General features: G+C 52.0%; 1 protein-coding gene across 1 annotated transcript in view; it reads left to right on the forward strand.

Annotated features, from left to right (window-relative positions):
* Positions 1-19,710, forward strand: part of LOC122374294 (actin cytoskeleton-regulatory complex protein PAN1-like) — a 61,318-nt gene that overhangs the window by 33,244 nt on the left and 8,364 nt on the right. The gene's annotated exons all lie outside the window — the stretch shown is intronic.

Genomic DNA, 19,710 nt, shown 5'->3' on the forward strand with positions numbered 1-19,710 from the left:
GACCTTTCGTTGCAAGTCAATGTAAATCCAGAATACAGAATACATAATGCAAGCCAATGGCTTACAATTCGTCTCAAATAGTTTCTTGTACACGTGCTGGTATGCATTGAAATATTGGATAGCTGCCCATTCGCTCTGGGATTAATTACTAAAGGTTTTCAACTCCACAATTCCTTAATATCTCATGTTGATTGGTCTTTGGATTGGTCTTTGTTGATTGGACTCTCACAACAGAGTATCAGCATGATAATTCTGATCTCCAACGGGCCACAGTACCTTCCAACCTGCCCCGATCATCCCAGCCACGGTGACCACGCTGCCCCGGTGCCTGGACAGTAACTGTGCCGAGATAAACACAAGCAGGCACCGAACGGACCGGGGCGTCGGCGCCGGCGGTCCTGCTCGGTTCGTGGAACGGGCCGGCGGCGGTGAACGGTTTAAACCGCTCACGTGATGAGCTGATTGGAGCGGGGTGGTGCGGGTCCTTGGATGCCGCTCATTGATCAATGATCATTGTTCATAGTAGTTTTATCTTTGGAGGGTCTTTGGTCGCTGATATAGCGCTGAGTGGGTGCAATGGAACTGCTGGGGACTTCACGAAACTGTCTGTCTGGGAAACTGAGTCTGGATTTGGCCCAGATGGTGACTTTTGATAAATTTAGTGTACGTTGAATATGTTTGAGAGTTGGATTCAAGATTGGATCTGAAGGCCCCACTAGCGGATAAACTCATGAATAAGAAGACGAGTTTCACCGACCACCGTGCTGGCCCCATGTGTAGGTACTCCGCTGGCCATGAAGCTTGCCAGCTATCTCACTATGGAACCTCGTTGAAAGATTCTCCAATGCCTTCAGTGTTGTGATCTTTTCTCCAATGAGATTCTTCGATGCCTTCAGTGTTGCGATCTTTTCAATTGCCTAACCGAAGTAACGAACAGTCTTTTACCATGCCTTGACGCCGAAGTGACGAGCAAGTGACAGCGTTGAGGTTCAGAGAAGCTAGCGGTGCAGAAGGCAGAGATGGATTGATAAAACGCAGCCACCTCCCGCCTTCCTAGGAATCCACCTCACGTGCACTGTGCAGCCTGCGGGCCGAGACGGGGTCAAAGGTCGCCGGATAACCAAATACGTCACCAAAGGGGACTCTGGCGTCATCAAGGGGGCGACGTCACTCATGAGCGTGACGTGGCTGCCTTCACGTAGTTTCGTGTTTTCCAAATTTAAGCTAGGCGCGGGTGCCCTAAATCACGAATAATCAAGTTTTACGTAGAGCAATTTTGGGTATTTCGAATGAGCTGAGTTTTCCCATTGGCCCTGCCCCACCGTGGGACACACTCCCCGTCCCTGGCCTTCCATGATCTGCTTCTTCTGTCCTGTCCTTTTCCTTCCTCCCCCTGCTCCCCTGTGCTCCTCACCTCTCTTCTTTTCCTAGCCTGTCTCTCACATACAGTCCATGACATTGACTTTTGCTGCGTAAAAACGCCGCCGGCTGCCCGCGCGGCTGTCGCCAGGTCAGCTCGTATTGACCGAGGCACGCGGTCGCCAAGGAGCCGATCTTGGCGCACCTGCGGTGATCCTGCGCAGGTAGCGGGCGCGACGGAGGCGTGGAGTGACGCACTTAGTGTGGCGGAGACGTAGGGCGACGGTTTCGGCGCAGCTTTTGGGGTGAAATCTACGCACGGCCAGTGCTAACCAGCAATTTGAAAAAGGATGCGATCATTTTTGACAGGAACATTGCAGCAAAGAGAAAAGGCTCGTGAACATCTGGAAGTGAAATAAATGATAAAATGCGCCCTTGGCCTGAAGTTAGCAGGGATGCAGCAACGACTTCTCCTTGGAAGCGGAACCCTGAAATCACCCATCGTGACCAAAAAGTGACCTGTGTTCCCCGGGACCTGTTTTCCATTCACAGAACCTCTGTTTTCATGCATGAACTCTATGCTATTCCTGAGACATTCCCAATGCCCTGTTTTGTTTATGCAGCGCCTTTCATCGCCTTTTGCCGGCGTCTGTCGATCATTTCAACAGATGCATAAAGTGGTGGTCCTAAGCATCGACTTCACGATGAGACTCGCCCGGTCCCTCTGTCTCAGCCCCTCCTCAATATCGCTCGCGCTCCATGACCTTACAGCTGTGAGTGAGCACGGGGCGGTGATCTGCGGACACCCAATCACTCGCTGTCCGATAGAGCATGTGATGAACGTGGCAGCGGGTGTCGACAGTCTCCTGGCTGGGTGATTGTGTCTTGCGGAGACGCGTGAACTGATAATGACGAAAGGGGAATTCGCCAATCGTACTTTTCTCATAAGATGTTGAGCATACCAACCGGGGAACTTTTCCTGATCAGCAATGCCTTGGCTGTCTGTCTTCCATGACATTGCTGTGCTCCAATGTTGAATCGACATGTGGTAGAGACAGGGTCTCTCTGAGGACCATTCAGGCACACAGAGACTTCGCGACTGGAAAATAAATATCGTGCGTTTTGCCGCTGAGGAAGAATGGTTCACGTGAGCACTGCTCTGCTAGTAAAATCCCGCGTCACCTTATAGCAAATGAGAACTGAACTTGAGACATTTGCGAGATTCAGTTGGGATACCACCTAAGATACTACCGTATCCTCGGTGGATTTGATTGGACAGTGCCTTCGGTATTGATCGCGTACCATTCCTTATTTATGTTAATAAATGATCCCATATCTCAGAAACGGTATCGCTAGGTTGGCGGCATAAGAAGAATCGCTAATAAACTTATAAAGACGCCACGCTTACCGTATGGTGTTGCCATAGGAACGGCTGGTGCAAGGCCCTGGCTGGTACAGATCGCATAGATTCCAAACATTGGACGTGACCTGCGACCTGCGTGTGGGCTGCGTCGGTTGGGTTTTGGATGCACAGGGGGGAGTTTGCATACCCTCAGTTAAGTCATAACTTTTTTCTTTTTTTAAACTTTTACTACCCGCATTTGGCTGTTAACGCGAGTATTTTCTAGATAAAAGTAAAAGAAGAAATACTTCACAGAATTTCCGTCTTGCCAACCATAAGAGGTTTTAACAGTCATTAAAGGTCACTCTACCACCAATTTTGTCAAACATCTTAGGGCCATTAATACAATGAAGCTGCAAGTCTGAGAGAGCTTTACTTACGTTCCTCTGCCACACATCTGACAAAAAGTCGTCAGCAGGCGCATCCATTAGTTGCTCTGCCCTCCCGAACCGGTCCGAGGTCGGTTTACCTCGGTTATAAATGGTCTCAGAAACCCGTGCGTTTTTCGACGAACTGACAATGTCAAACAGAGATATATCTCTGTTGGCGAGGCCACCAAAATAGTCTGAAGCTGACGTTTAGCTCCGGGTTTGCTGCGCGCTATTTAGACAGGAAGGCGAGCATTGGTGACGATAATGGCGGTGTTTCTGGAATTTTCTCGAGGATTTGACCTCGTGAATCCTCCACGGGGTTTCGACTTATGAGTTATCAAATAACAAATAACGGCTAAACTTTGACGGTATTTATGCACCTGTTTTGCAAGTCATTATTTCTGTCACACCCTCCTCGTTTTTTTGGCTGGCACGTGTCATGGCTTAGTGTGCACCTGGGAAGGGGAATGACGGGACGGAGTGGAAAAGGTGAAGGGTATATGGAAGGGTCAGAAGGCTAGTGAGCTGGGAGGGAATAGAGGGACAAACTTGGCGTCACCAGTCACCACCTGTCACGGACGGTCACAGTGTTACCGCGAACCGTGACGTGACGGCCGCGGCGTCACACGAGTCGCGTCGTGACGTGACACTTCACCGTGACACTGCAGCTGACACCCGGCTGCGGGGGGTGAGGAGGGGAGGGGCGCCCCACGTGTCGCGCGCTCTGACAGGGAGTCGAGGTCCGCTGCTACCGAGTTACGCCGCCCAGCCGTGCAGGGGCTCCCTTGGGGGAGGATGCAGTTACAAGTGACTGGGATCTCTTAGCTGGGGTGTTGAGGGGAGCACTTTTCAACAGAACTGGCGGACCAACGAGGAGTGTGGCCTAGGGTTTGGCTTAGGTTTTGCTAGGTTCGGATCGAGACTAGTGAGGGTGGTATGGAATGAAACGTTTCGTTCCTTCTTCATAAATCTGTATTTTGGGTTCTATTCTTGCGATGATGCAACTCCACGTGAAAAGCGGTGGCCGAGAGCTGAATCGATGCCGTCACAGTCCGGGATCATCCCGGATGACGCTTCATCTCCTGGATGACGCTGTTTGCGACTGTGATGACGATTCGTCATCAGAACATCACAATAACGTTCCTTGCCCCAACTGATGACGTTTAGAATGACGTTTCGAGATGACACCCACCTGGTTTGATCAGGAACCGCGTGACTTTATACTAAGGCCCGACTACGTCGAAACTACGTCACGAAACTGCTACGAAACTACGTCTTACGGTCGGCAATTGGCGTGGAATAGTGACCTGCTGATGGTTATACCTAGTACCTAGCGGGACTGCAGTCTGTTGATTGTTTGTCATGTGTGTGTTTGTTTGTTGCTATGCTCGTCCTCCAGCCGTTAGCGGGAGGAGGGGAGGATGTATTGAAGTGTTTGTGTCCACCCTCGGACGCCGCTGGGGTCAGGTCAGCTGTTGTGAACCCATGGGGTCAGCTGAGAAACTCGGGGCGCGGGGAACATATGTTAAGTGGCGGTAGACTCTTGGGTTGGTTGGGTGAACCCCTAGGTAGGTGATGGGAGCGCCATCATATTGTTTGAAACATCCATTTGCGCCGTCTGAGCACAATGCGCGCTTGCAATGCAGTCTAGGCTGATTAACTGGTATTAGGCATAAGCTCTCAGTTGACTAAATTTACTTGCTTAAGGTCTAACTACACGGCTTGTCTGAAATAAGAATGGCCAGAGCAGAACATAGCAGAGCGCAGTGATAACGCAGGTGACCCATGAGGACACAAAGCGAATTCTGATGGCCTAAGGGCGACCACTGTTGATGCAAGGTGACTTCTAATGACCCAAGGTGACCCCTAATTGACACTGATCACCAAGGTCGCTCCCGCGCCGTCTTCAACTGCACTTACGGTCTAACCGGTTTGAACATCTCCCTTCCCTCTCCAAACCCCGCTTCACAGCATAATCTACAGGCAGGGAGTTCCAACCCCTACCCCCGGTTAGCAACAGACCAACCTCTGCCGCCCCACCCTTTCCTTCCGCGGCGGCGGGGGATTGATGTCCGACCATTACCGGAGGAGTAGCACCCATCTAATCCTCCTACAACCCCTTGACAGGGGTTCGATGGAATGATAAAACATCGGACCTTGTCGAGAGCAGGCAGAGGTTGTTAGTGCAGGGGACGGCGATTCTGATGCAAGTTTTGGTGCAGGACTCGCTTCCGTGGTACCGGGTGGTAATTAGACGAGATTTGTCATCATTTGCAGAAGTAAATAGCAGTTTGTTAGGTCGGGGCACGGGTTTACAGTGGTCACAGATTTGCCAGTACCTTGGGAGATGCATTTTCTATGAACACTCAAGCCGAAGCGCCGGTGTTATGGTCTTCACGTTGATCCTTTTCTGGTTTTTCGTTTTCTTCTCAATAATTCATCTTATTGATGGTCCAGTTCTGTTGAAAGTGCTTCGTGGATGCGTGGTTCACTGTCTTTGCACTCATTATGTCCATGCTATTGTTGCGAATAACCACATGCTAGCCTTTCAAGCATTTTCGTCTTCATATCATCACAGGCTTAGAAACCTCGCAGAATACCTGCCAATTATACCAACTCGTTGATCATCTCATAGACCGGATTTAAGGCATGGCACATAATCTCACAGACCGGGTTTTAACGTATGGCGCATCTATTGTTTCTTTTTACCATAGCTTAATTGATGGATTAGAATGACAGCCGTTAAAATACCGACAGGATTAAAATGTCACCGCGGCCTTTGGCGGATGTAAAACGTTCTTCGAGGGATTTGCGAAACTTGCTGAATCATGGTGCGATCTATGGTTTTTGATCGCAGTGTAGCTGGACACTTCGAAGCGCGCCCTTTAGTCCTCCCTGAGGGAAAGGCTCGCCTCTGCCTAATTTTCGATCCCCTCCAAATTTTCAGTAGGGTCAACCCCACAGTCCCACATCATTCAGACTTTCCTAGCGCTTCGCGTCGTGCCCAGGATTCAGCATAGTTCACGTCATTCTGTTCCGGCTACGTCTTTCATCATGCGTGTATCGCTGGCCGACGTATGTGGAATCTCCCCAGGGAGTCTGCACGGAGCAGTGGGCGCGGAAATGTCCGAAACTCCCTCCTCGAGGGTGTGGCTGCACCCCCCCCCCCCCTCCCCCCGGTCGGGAGGTTGAAAGAGGGTGTATATCGGTTTGAGTGATGGATAGATTTGGTGAGTTGATTTGAGCGAGATGCGGGGAGATTTGAGCGGGAAGGAGCTCCAGTTTTGAATGACTTGGCGAAATTTGATACCAAGGACAAGAAGCTTAGGGCGGTTTTCGCTGTCAAAATGGTAAATGTTAAAGATGTAGAAAAATAATTCACTAACCAAGGAAGGGATAGCAAACTCTAGCTGATAACTGCTCCCCAAAAGTTGTAGAGCTACAGCAATGCCATCGAACGCTGCAGTCTTATCTTATTCCTAATGGGAATTCCACTGAACACCCATATTACATTTGGCACCTGCGTGGTTCAGCTGTTTTCCGGTATGTGGGCGTGGCACGTGCCTTTATCTGGCACCGACTTCACTTGTTTGTTGTTTGTCATGGGTGATATCATGTTTGCTCTAATCGTTTTGTTTTTCATTTGTTCTCCGCGTGATTTGTGGCATGTGACTGGAATTAAATATATCCCAGGCATGTGATATAAATACGCACCCCATCTGGCAGTCTGCGCTCGGCTAATGCACTTGGAACTCACCCAGCCGTGGTATAATGATTCACACCATGACATTGGCACAGCCTCGGCTCCGGTGGCGCCTGGGTGTCTGAGGAGCCCGGCCCGGCGTGTCGCCAGTCGCCAGGAGAGGGGGCGCGGTGTCTGCGTGGCGGTTAGGTCATCGACCCCACGCAGCTGATTGCCCCTCCCCCGGCCGTCGAGACTCTGGGTCAAGGTCATCTCTGCGCCGGTCGGTGCCGCTGGGAGCGCTGCCAAACGTCGATCGGCCTCCGCCGCCGCCGACGGTGACGAGGAGGGCTGCGTTTAAGTCAATCGGAGTTATGGTTCAAGTTCATGGTTGCTCGGATCGCCTCAGAGAGCAGTTTGTTATTCGGTGTTGTTCGTTGAAACACTTTAACAGGCTGGGAAAATGAAAAAAGGAGCGATTTCAACCTTGTCATTGCTTGAGGTGTCACGAATTCAATCTGCGCTCGCTCTCAGTTCGGCTGTAGGCTTCCGTCCTTAATTTCGACTGGGGTGCGTGCTGCCCGTTTCAGTGACCGGTGCTGGAGCCGGGCGTTTCATCATTGCCTCCTGTCTGGTCTGAAGGATCAGCTGTCGTTTTGGCGGCGTGTCATCTGAGGTAGACTGTACCTACTGGGACCGATATGATCGAGAACTGGGCTGGGGACCGGTGTCAGAGGGCGCTGATACCCTTTCAAACAGCACCCTGGCCCTGTTTTTGTTCCGGAGAGACCAGTCTGGCCGGTGTAGGGTCGGGGTCAGGTCAAGTAATTTGAAAATGATGGGTCTCCGCCGGCGCCATTTCGTGTCATGGTAGCCATTTTGCGTCGCCTTCCGACTTAAACGACGCCATCGGGTGTCTTCTACAAAACTCTGGAGGAGGACCAACCCCCGGAAAATCTACCGCGCATCTAGCCGCTCCTCTGGCCCCGCCCTCTCGCCGCCGCCGTCGCTGCTGGGGGCGGGGTCACTCGGTAACCGGTTCTGGGGGGGGGGGGGGGTCGTCGGCGCGGCGGGGCCGGCCCGGGGTGACGTCACGCGCCGCTCAGTTGGAGCGCTGAGGCCGAGCGCGCAGGACGCGACCCGGGCAGTGAGGCGGTGAGAAGAACTCCCCCGAGAGCTGTGGACCGGCTGGACCGACCCGCTGCTCACCGCACTCTCATCAGCGCTCCAGCGCAAACATGTGCAAATTCAACCTCTTCGACGCCATCAGCACCAGTCTCGGTGAGTGGATGCTTCTGCAGCGAGGGGCGCCCTTTTCTTTACTTGTTAGGTTCGTTTGGTTTCTTCAGCTAGTGGCTCCTGTACTTATTTTGGTTTGCTTGAGTATTCAATTCGGCTCGCCAACCTGAGTTTTCCCGACAGAGCGAGAGAGCTCGAGAACTGCGCATTAACCTATGCTAATTGTGCGTCCGGCCTCAACAGCGCGCCGTTCAAGCCATTCCATTCCTTCATAGCAGACATGCAAATTGACTTTGGTCAATTGAAGGGAAGCTTTTCAGAAGAGGTGAACATCAATTCACAGGGCATGAACGGCGCTGCTTTTTATACCTACATGAAACATGCGTGACGGTGCCTTTGCAGGCCAAAGTCTACCGATGGTCAACCCAACATGGCATTAACCCGTCAGAGAACCTTGTAGCGACCTTTTGTACCGCAGTTTTGGTGTTCAGCTCTCGGGGGCGTGTTTATATCTGTAAAGGCTGTTTTTGGATCATTTTGGTGTATGTCACCTAACACTAGAAATTGCGAGTGACTGAATGTTTTCATGGGCTAGTTCCAACTCTGGGTGAAACCATCACATCAGGCTGGTCCTTATTGATTGCTGACTCCTCCTAGTGACAGATAATGTCATAAATACCCCGTCACATATAAGAATACAGAAGAGGGACCGTGATTGGGAATGTAAAGTTTACTGCGCAGAAGGCTCAATGGGCGTTGGCGTCACACGTACTGATGACGTGGACGAAATTGGGGTGTGCGGGTCCGTCATAAGTGACCTTGATGTATTTTGGTGTGTGTTTGATGTAGTTATTTTATATGTTTGTAGTTAAATTGGATTGTTTTGTCTATCGATCATGAAGGTCCTCTATACCTGCCTTTCATTAGAAGCGATTTTCATAGACCATGGATGCCATTAGACAGCCTTGTCCTCCCTATAGAACGCAATTTTAGTCATTGATTTGGCAAGTAATGTCTTGGATGGGATTTTGAAAACAAACCACATCCATGTTTTCCCACCAACAAACCGGTAGCGATCTGCCTCAATCCTGTACGCGCGTCGCACCACAGCCTCCTTGCCCACGCCGGCGTTTGTCTATTTCTCAGCGTGAGCATCCTTTCGTCGACCGATAAAGGAAGTAATTGTGCACTAATGACTGCACGGGATGAAATTGATACCCGTACCGCCACACGGGATGCCTATTTCTGTGCTCGATCGCCAGCCGACAGATCTGCGGTGCTGGCCAAAATGGTGCTTTTAGTCGCAGCGGTATCCAGTTCTGCCCTTTTAGCTGAAAGATGGGCTAAGAACAGCTGTAAGGTAGGTGAGGGATGAGCTTTTGTTTAAACAGTAAGGACATGAAACTGTGAAGGTAGCGAGTTTTGAATCGTGACGCTGCCCGTGGGGAACTTAACCCGGCAGGCGGTGGGCCTACCAGCCACCTTCCGCGCGGTGGGGGGGGGGGCACTTTCCCCCCCCCCGTATCTCCGAAACTACTGGACGGATCCGGAAAATTCAAACGGCGTTCGATAGCCCTGTCAAATCTGTCGAGAGAAACCAAATTTCATTGACCTCGGGGTCACCGATGACGTCACAGGTCAGGTCAAGATAAAATGATTCACCGTTCACGGGGCTTCTAGGGAAAGCGCTATAACACCGAGTAAAACGCATTTTGTCGAAAATCAGCGATAAGGCGTCAGTTGTCTAGTACATATGCTGCTATTAGAGGTCACTGGTCATACCAGGTCAGGTCACAGGTCAGGTCACCAAAGGTCACCAAGGGTCACCACATGAGCCCAACTTTACTAAGGTTATGCGATGCATGTTTTATGGCCAGTTTTTCATTTCCAACTCAATGGTGTTGGTTATAAGACCATCAGGTACGGTTTAGGTCACTTTCTGGTGGAGGTCAGGTCAAGGTCAGGTCAAAAAAGGTCAAATTTCAAAGTTGATATTTTTGCATAAAATGGGTATCGATTCGATGCAACTCGTCACGGGAAGTCTAATGGTGGTCTTTGTTTTGCGCTACGAGGTCTAGAATTGCTAAAAATTGAGTTTGAAAATTTGACGTCATCAATTTTGAACAGTTTTTTTTTTCGCTATAACTTGGCCAAAAAAGAGGTATCGATCTCAAATTTGGTATGTAGATAGAAGGCGGTAGGGGCTATCACATATTTTCCGGTTTTTTCTAAATTAAAAAAAATGGATTTTTTTGGCTATTATATTCAAAAAATCTATTTTTTGATTTTTGGGGGTCAAAATCCAAAAAATTCGAAAAACCGTAATAGCAGTTTTGTAGCCCTTTTAATTCCACACCTTTTATGTCTGAAATATTTTTCTGTATCTCTAAAGCTGTAGGCCTGACAGCTCTTCCCGCGAAACCTTTTTTTTGGGTCGAAAATGGCAAAAATGACGTCACTATGACGTCATTAGCGGCCAACCTATCATAGCCTTTGGAAAAATTTTGGTCACCATGTGCGCTAGCTGCTCCCGGGAGGGTACTGAAAGTTTGGTGACGATCGGCGCAGCGGTTCTCGAGATATATCGAAAAAACTAAAGGGGGCAAAAAAAAATGCCCCCCCCCCCACCGCCTGGAAGGTTAAGCTCATCAGTGCCTTGAACTAGGGCCGTTTTGATTCGCTCATCCACGCCGTTGTTAGTCAGCAGCAATGATAGGGTATCCTCAATTCTCACGCCTTTTGGTCATTCCTCATCCATAGTAATGTCTCCTCATCTCTTCTATCTTCCGTCAGTCTCCTTACAGTCTCCAGGTGAAGTCTCCTCTTCTCAATGCTAGTCTCCTCAGTCCAGTCCACTCTGTCCAGCTGCCTTCCTATCCTCAATTCTCACGCCTTTTGGTCAATCCTCATCCATAGTAATGTCTCCTCATCTCTTCTATCTTCCGTCAGTCTCCTTACAGTCTCCTGGTGAAGTCTCCTTTTCTCGATGCTAGTCTCCTCAGCCCAGTCCACTCTCTGTCCAGCTGCCTTCCTTCTTGCTCGCCCTTCCTAACAAGCTCGCTGTCGATGACCGCACCGAGTCATGTGGTCGGAACCCCGCGGTGCTGTGGCTCCCGCGGCGATGTGATGGTCTGGACTCGTGCCAGCCATGGAAACACCCCGCTGCCGTCATCGTCACCGACACGTCGTTTTCGTCGCCTCCGACTCGTCGATTTGTCTGCCAGGACTCGTCGATTTGTCTGCCAGGACCCAGATACGATGCCAGCTTCCGTGGCCGCCAGAGGAGGTCGGGGGTCGAGGTCGAGCGGGCTGGGAGGTCACATGGTAGCCTGATGTAATATTCACGTGGCGGTTAGGTTGTGGGAGGAGGGGAGGGGAAGGGGTGAGGACGAGCGCCTGCCAAGGAGATTAACTGAACTTCGCCTGGCAAGCTTCCGGAAGATTTTACTTCTTCTAAGCGTGGCCTCCATTTGAGAAATGAGAACTAATACATCCTTATTCCCTGTTTCCCAGTAGCAGCTTTCCTGATTGAGTTTTTCATTGGGGAATCCAGACATCTACGCGCGAACTTTCCCGGCATAACGTCAATCAAAGTCCTTTTCTTTTTTGTGCAATGCCTTCCAGGCTGTGGCATTTTAGTCGACAAGCCAAAGTATCAGAAAGCCGACAAGCCCAGGACAACCGTTACGCTAAATATGCGCTGCGCTTGTTTTTCATAGCCAGGTTTCATCCTGGTTATGAAACACAAACGCAGCGTAACTACTGTTACCATGGCCGAATAGTTCGTCGTCCCGCCTCGGACATGTAAATGTCTGGTATAAGCAGCCCTGCGCCTTCTATGGCGGATGCGGCCCTCTGTCCAGTCAGTGTTTTTCCACTGAGATGAGGACCCAGCGGCGAGTGAGTCACATGCTGTTTACTATAATTTGTTCAGTGTCTGGTATGGTTGCTGGCTGTTTATGTATTCAGCACTGGTTCTTGAAACTACCACAGAACTGTTAACGAAATAAACTGGGGTTGCATGCAAATTAAGTTTTTTTTTTTACGAGTTAACGGCTGGAATCAGCCCAACCCGCCCGTAGTTTCGGCATCACCCTAGCTAATTGATTATTCGATAAACTGCTTAATTCGGTAGCTCAGCCCGGTTGTGTCCGCTCTAACTTGTCGCTACAACTCACGAGAACACCTGTGAAGCCCGGGGCAAAGTGCTGCAACTTCCCTCCCCTCCCCTCTCGGGGTCCCCTCCCAGTCTCCCCGGTGCCAGGCCCGATCGGGCATCTCTGGCACTGCGGGCCGGATCTGAAGTCGGTGACAGGTAGGTATGTGACCTCGTCGCTGCGAGTCGGGTCACGGAAGTAGCCTCCACGTGGCTGTGGCGGGCGCAGAGCGACCACGCCACAATCCACATGATGCAATGGTAGTACGGGCGCCAGGGGCCGGAGTTTGGTGGGCAGGGAGACGGGTGGTGGCGGAAGGCAGGCACGAGGTTATGACTGGCAGTTATACATACATTTCTTGGCTGGATAATTTTGTCTTGGGACTTATCGAATGGGGTATTTTAGGTGACACTTTGCGATCGGACTTCTGCCAGTCTGCGAGACACAAATAACACTGAATTATTTCAAACACCAGCAACCATGGCTTTCAACAGTGAACTCCTGACTTGGCAGCAGCGGCACCACTTGCCTTTGTGTGTTGCTACGCAAATTCGGGCCGTTGCCAGCCTGCCCGCAGGTATGGATTAACAATTCACACAGGCTGCCTTCATGGATTGGCCGTGTAATAGTCCGTCCAGTTCCGTTTGATTTAAGGTATCCGGGCCTGAGCGGCTGCTCTTATGGAAGAACGAACGGAGAATGCATTGATGATTGTCGTAGGCTGATAGGTATGGTTGGCTGTATCCAAGGGAAGTGGTAGTCCACAGGGGAAGGCCACAGCAGTTATGACTTATGGCCAATGGCCATGACTGCTGTGGCCAATGTCAGAATCTTCTATTTTATTCGGCTGTACCCTGCCAGCAGTTTTATTAAGAATAAATCTTATTTTTAATTTAATTTTAATTTTATTGACGGGCGCCGGGCAGTATCAGGCGCAATCTCGCGCCATCGAAATAAGCGGACTGAAACGGAAGTATTTTTCTGATGAAGGCTGTTCATTCAGTATTACGTTCTCTCGAACAGAGCTTGAAGCGTCAATCACCAAAGTCAGTCGCTCTGCGATTTCCAGTAGCATGCGGCCTACAATATAACTATCTTTCAATTAACGCTCGTTGCCTGGCAACGCGCTGCAAACAATCCCACCGGCTTCGAGGATATGCCTGTTGCTAGACTCTCTGCCTCGTCGCAGTGGAAGCTTTCAGCTCGGTAATCCTTAATTCGGCTGTCGACTGGCTCGTGAGTCTTGTGTTTGCCTCTGAGCGCTGATTCATATTCATCCCGTTTTGCATTATTCACCTGCGCTTTGCTTAGCAATGTAAAACGCCACGATCGGATGGGATGGAACATAGCTTGGCTGGACGCCGGGCGCTGCGCAGTGGCTCAGCTCAGCACCATGGGTCGGTACTGTATCCAAAACAGACAAATCCAGGGGTGAGAGGGTCCGGCGTCCGCGGACGCCAGCGTTGTCTGCGTGCTGTGGCGGCAGTGTGGTGACAGGTGATAGGCCGGCCCGCAGTACGCAGGTGTGAGGCGGGTCAGTCTACCACTGCAGTGACTGTACGGTGCGAGAAATGACTGAGCGTGGGGTTGGCGCGCTTGAATGCGCGGCGCGGGGATAAAGTTGCGGCGCTCGTAGGCTTTATTGTGTGACTAAGGATGGAAAACCTATCCTGACGGAAGTCGCTAGATTTGCGCTTTTTGCTAATTGTCAGCTCCTGACATAGCCTGAAAAGTGAAAAGGATAAGGGGTTTAGCTTCAACTTTCTGATGCACAGTTGGGGTCCATACTTTTCAGCTGATTTTACGCTGCCTTAAGCGTGATGAATGTTGGCCTACCCGATGGTCAAGTGCAAGGAATGCTCCGACATAGCAACACTACAACCATTCCTCAGCCACCTTCCCACCTCCATTATAATTCCGCCCCACATGACCCCCCCCCCACGTCTCGGTCAGCTCAGCGCTGCGACTCTCGTCGTTTTTCAGTCGGCTCGCGCTGCCGATTAATCCGCCCCAGACAGGTGTGCTGTCCGAATAATCAATAGGTGCTGCAGCGCGGCCGCCGATCGGTCGGTACATCGGCGCGCGGCGTGCGGCGGTGTGGACGGGTTCATGACTTGGGAGCGGACACGACGCGTGGCAGGAGTGTCTTTTTCGGTTGAAGGCAGAAGGATGTGGCATAGATACTGCACTGGTTGTTGATCGCTTAAAACGAGAGGCTAGAGGACTAGGCGTGGGTAGGAGAGGGATGCTTTGGTTTCTTCCGATATTCCCGTTTCTTTATTCTAGCCATGCAGCCCTCAGACACCTGGTTTTGGCAGTGGCGACATTTTCATCCAGTGAAAGCAGGTCGGCCGGACTTCCCACTCGGTTTGTCCGGCTGTTGTCCTGCGTGTATGTGACGGAGGACACCATGAGGCCCTCTCGGGACCTCCACTGGCTGGTACAGCCCGGCCCGGGCGCAGTTGTAATCTCAGGGCCGAGACACCCGTTGACACATGATGGATCGTCCCCCCCCCCTGACGGTCCTCCGCCCCCCCCCCGCCGCTGCAGACGTACCCCTGACCTCTCGGAGGGGGGGGGGCGTCTGTTTAGACGTGCAGCCGGTGAGGGCGCCGCCGCTCCAACCGGAACCGGCTCCGCTCGCGAGGTCTCGCCGGCTGCCATGGCGGAGGGGTGTCGCGGATCAGGCTAGCATTCGTATGAGGATGAGGTAGACTCTGGTGACTGGAGTCCAGACAGACTGGAGTCCAGACAGACTGGAGTCCAGACAGACTGGAGTCCAGACAGACTGGAGTTCCAGCTGAGTCGCCCTTCTTTTATGATGATGTTTTTGCTACATTTTATCCACTTGCTGGCTTGTTTCTACGTAAATTGAGGAAGTAGTGTTATGACTGACAGCATGCAGCAACAGCATCTCGTGAACACTTTGAAGCTCACTCACCTCTTCATAATAATTGACATGGTTGTAAAAGAGCGTCTTAAAGTAAACATATTTCTTCTATCAGCAGACACTATATTCTACGTATACCGTCCCTTTGCTAGTCCGTCTGTCCGTCCGTCCATCCGTCCGTCTGTCCATAAATCCCTCCGTCCGTCCGTCCGTCGGTTCGTTCGGTTCGTTCGGTATCAATTGATCGGCAGAGTGGTGACCTCCGGTCGGGGTCGCGGTCGGTCGGTCGGTCGGAGTGTCTATTTGGGCCGCCGTCCGACCAAAAATAGCCACCGGTGTCGTCACAGGGTCACTGAAGCCCTGAGGGCATATGACGTCATCGGAGGAGACACGGGTGTTGCAGCGTTTGACTGTGACTCGTCAGGCTGTGTAAATGGTGGAGTTTCGGTCCAAACGATAGCCGCTAGGCCTCAGTTTTTGGGCGCCGGCGACCTCTGAAGTCCAGGTGCCCTAAAATTACAAATGAGCATCATCAGAGCCTGGTTATTAAGAGTTTCAGTCTTGCCATGGCATTGCCACTGATATTTCAGTTAGCAGGCGATTAGATTAAGATATTTATAGAGAAATATGCTCGTTATCTCGCATATTAAGTCGTAAAACATCCAATTGGTCTTGAAGCGAGCCCAGGCGATATTTTGGAAGCCGCTCCAATCTAGGCATTTACAGCCCTGAGGCTATCGTCCCGACTCCGAGGGTCTCGGCTACTGGTTAATAGTCTCCCCTGACCAGTGACCGATCTGTGACCACTGGTCAGTGGTCAGTCGCCAACTCGTGACCTACCGGCCAGTCTCACCCCTCTTTCGTGACGGCTATCCGCTCGAGCGACGCTCAGCAGGGGGTCTCGACGCGCTGGAGCGACCAGTGGCCTCGTGCTACCCGTTCTCTACCCTCTTTCCGGTTGGCGCAAACTTTTGTCTCTGCCTGGAAACGTTACCTAACGGCTTGGAAGCGTTTACTTACGCTTCACGGTCTTCACACAGTTGTGCGAAGCGTGGCGACTAACTGTAAGCGTTACGCCGGACCTCAGTGTCTCTCTAGTTTTGTTAACGGTGCGTCGTTTCTCGGTACGTTCGAGTATACATACACAACTGGTCCCATGTGCTGAACGGATGGGTCACCGGCGGGTGCCCTGCTGCTCTTTGTGCACTATGTCGCACGTCTGCTGAACGGATGACGTCACTGGATTGAATGCACGTGACAAACTGCGCCGCAGAGCTTTGTGACGTTGTTAATGACGTCATGACGCGGTGACCCCGCCGATGGGTTATACGGGCCGGGCGGTGAGCTGACGTAATATTGACGTCATGAGATGGTAATGGCGACTTCGTGTATGGTCGGGAGTCGTCGCTCCACGGGGTGGTTTGAGTGATCTGGTGACAGCTCACTGCAGTTGGAGGCTGAGCTTTCCTTGACCTGCATTGTGTTTGGGGGTAGCACCTGTGGTGGAGATGCATCGGGACTGTCTTACGCCTTAGCTCACTCTTACAAACGCAGCTAACTTATAGCACTTGCTTACCTACTTACAGCACTTGAAGTCGGCTCTATGACCAAGTGTCTTTTCACATGCCTCCTTACAGTACTTTATGTCATGCATTCGCTTGATATCCCTCATGACAAAGCAACTGTTTCAAATCGGTCGCTAGGTTCAACTACTACTTCCTGGATGTTATCTCTCCCTCTCTCACCCTTCAATCGTCCTCTCCCTGACAACCGTCCGCTCGTCCACATCAATCCACGCCATGCACAGCTGGACCGGCCGTGGAAACCGGCGTAGTCCGTGCTTTGCGCCGTGCACGCCCAGCATTCTGCTGCGAGCAGCCCGGGAGATATCAGCAGCTGGGACTGCTGTGAGCGCGCTGGTAGAGCTCGAACCGTCCCCCTGGTAACAGGCTGGGTGGGGCGGTGTCGGGAGAGAGAGGAGGACAGGGGAGGGGCTGGGTAATGGGCGTCAACCCGGATATTACCGGTTCTTGGCACAGCGACTCTATTTGGCTTCGTAAGCCTCGTTCCGTCCATGTCGCCACGCTGCTATATTCGCCTCTTCTGTTTTCGTCGTTGATGTCGCTTCGCTTGCCAACATCGCTTCCACATTCATCGCCACCGCCTTCGCCCTTTTCTTCCTTCCTAATGCGTCTTCATCCATCGGTTGTAATCGTCGTTCCTGTCGCTGGCTTCAACTGGCTTCGATGCCGTTGTGAGGTTTATTGACTGTTGATGGAGCGTTCACGATTGCACGGCGGCAAATTTGACGCGGTGGCGGTTCGGAAGCAGCGGCGGCTTTGAGCGCCGGTTGCTATGGCGTACTTTGGGGAGGAGGCGGGTTGTTGCTAACCCCTCGAATGGTCCTGGTGACCTTGATGTGTGGTAGTTTCCGTTGGGTGTTCGGCTGGTCTCGGGATGGGGCGGATAGCGACAATGCGGGAACCCGACCTTTGAGGGCAAATGTTGTTTTATTCGATTCAATAGTTGAAGATTCCATGCATAGTGGATTCATCAACTTTTGCATGTTCGTTTCCAAGTTCCAAACATACAACCACTGGCTGTTTAATCATGGCTGTTTTATACATAAGACAACATTCGTAATAATACCCACATAATTCCTCTCCTCCCCGATAGAAATGTGCATACTTTTACAAACAGTACCTTTATATGCATAGCAAGAGGGACAATATTATAATGCAATAAAACCGGATTTTGATTATTCTTGTATTAGATGTTGCACCGATTCATCGATGCCAGGGGCCTGAGCTTTCTGTTTTCTTCCTAGCTACGTCAATGATTTCATTGAGAAGTCATCCGCCAGCCCGCATACATTCAGCTGAGCGTTGGGACCGACCCGGGCACGGCCAGGCTCGCTCGGTGCTCGGCATCTCTGCTCGCTCGGTATTCGGTCGGGCCCCCAGTCTGCACGCGCCACGGGCTGATCAGGATGCGGCGCACGCTCTGGGCTCCCACAGCCCGATCAGAGGGCTGTGTCTGCCTCGGTGGAGACAGGAGAGTCGACCGCGGGTGGTTGGCAACCCGGTGATAGAAGCTGGGTGACGGTTCTGTTGTGAAGGGGGGGGGGGGAGGTCTTTATAGGCTGGCCGGCGAGTTTGGCTGAGCCTGGGGCTGGGACCCTTTTGTACTTGGGTGGGACTCTTCTGTGCTCTGCAAAAACTTGGTTAGTGTCTGATCCGCAGTTTGTTTGGGCCTGGGACCCTTGCTAACTCTATCGATTATGCAGGCTCACTGTGTCACGAATTTACTGGATCTGGGACCGAGACTCTCCTTGGCCCGATGTCGACACCTTTGGCTCGGGTGACGACTTAACCAGACCTGGACGCGACTCTTTTGGGTTAGCCCGGCGATTCGTTTCTACCCCCGGGCTGGGACTGCCCTGTGCTGGCCGCCAATCGTACCGGTGCCAGTCGCTGCCCGGCCCGATATGGTGCAGCTGCGTCTCGTGCAGCCTCTGAGGCGCGGTCTGACACGCCGTCCAGTGTCGCTGTGGCCCGCTACGCCCGGTTCTCGGTACGGCCACACGTGCAAGGGCCGTGCTCAGCGCGGCCCGGCCTCTGCTCTCCGCTGCTGGAGGGACTCCAATGCTGAGTACGGGAGCTGTGTTTGTATATGTGCAACTGATGTTATTACCAGTCATAAGTCGGTTGAAATTTGTGCTAATGTTGACATTTGGATAGCTTTGTGATGGTTAGGTTTGAGGGCTGTCTGTTAGGAACCGATGGTGGGCACTGTAAAAAATCGGTTCATGGGGTCCACAACAAATTTACATCCGGATTAATGCGCAAAATGCAAAAGACTGGAACGCAACACAGGACGGTATGCGAGAACAGGTTAATAATCGTCATCTGCCTTAATATAACACGAAATCTCTCCATAGCTTATGTGCTCCCTCACCCCCATCCCCAATGCGCCTTGTAAAGAACGCCGCGGGATAAAGATGCTCGAACATACGCCGCTGACCTCATCACCCGCACCACCAGCCGGCGCTTATTGCCCGACCCTCCGACCTCACATGGCTACTCGTCGGCGGCTCCGCCACAGACGAGATACATTGCCCTCGTTTGAAGTCCCGGCCAACGAACCTCTCTCTAAGTGAGCGCCATTGCATGAGCCCTGCAACCCTTCCCGGCTGCGGCGGCGGCGGCGGCGGGGGTTTGTTTATTTGTGGTGGGCCTCTGATGGACGATGGACGCTGCGGCGCCGGCGGCACCCCTCAGAACCTCAGTGACCCAGACGTGACGCCGTTACGACGAGCCGTCACGGCGTGACGCGATGACCCGTCACGGCGAGACAAGACCGGCGCAATTAGGAGCGGCTGAAGATTGCCTCCCTGCGGGCGAAGGGGGAGGGGAGGGGAGGGGAGGGGAGTTCCAGCGCCTGGTAACTGCGGCCGCCATCCTCGATAAGGGGCGACCCTGAGACTGACACATGACCTTGGTTGTCTGGATCAGCTGGGGGCGGGGTCGATAAGGTGGGGATGGGGGGGGGGGGGTGCGAAGAAGACGCGTGATGTCCATCCGTAACTGCTGAAAGGTGGTGTGAAGTAG

The sequence above is a fragment of the Amphibalanus amphitrite genome, unplaced genomic scaffold, assembly GCF_019059575.1.
Source record: "Amphibalanus amphitrite isolate SeventyFive unplaced genomic scaffold, NRLGWU_Aamphi_draft 001636F_arrow, whole genome shotgun sequence".
Taxonomy (NCBI): Eukaryota; Metazoa; Arthropoda; class Thecostraca; order Balanomorpha; family Balanidae; genus Amphibalanus; species Amphibalanus amphitrite.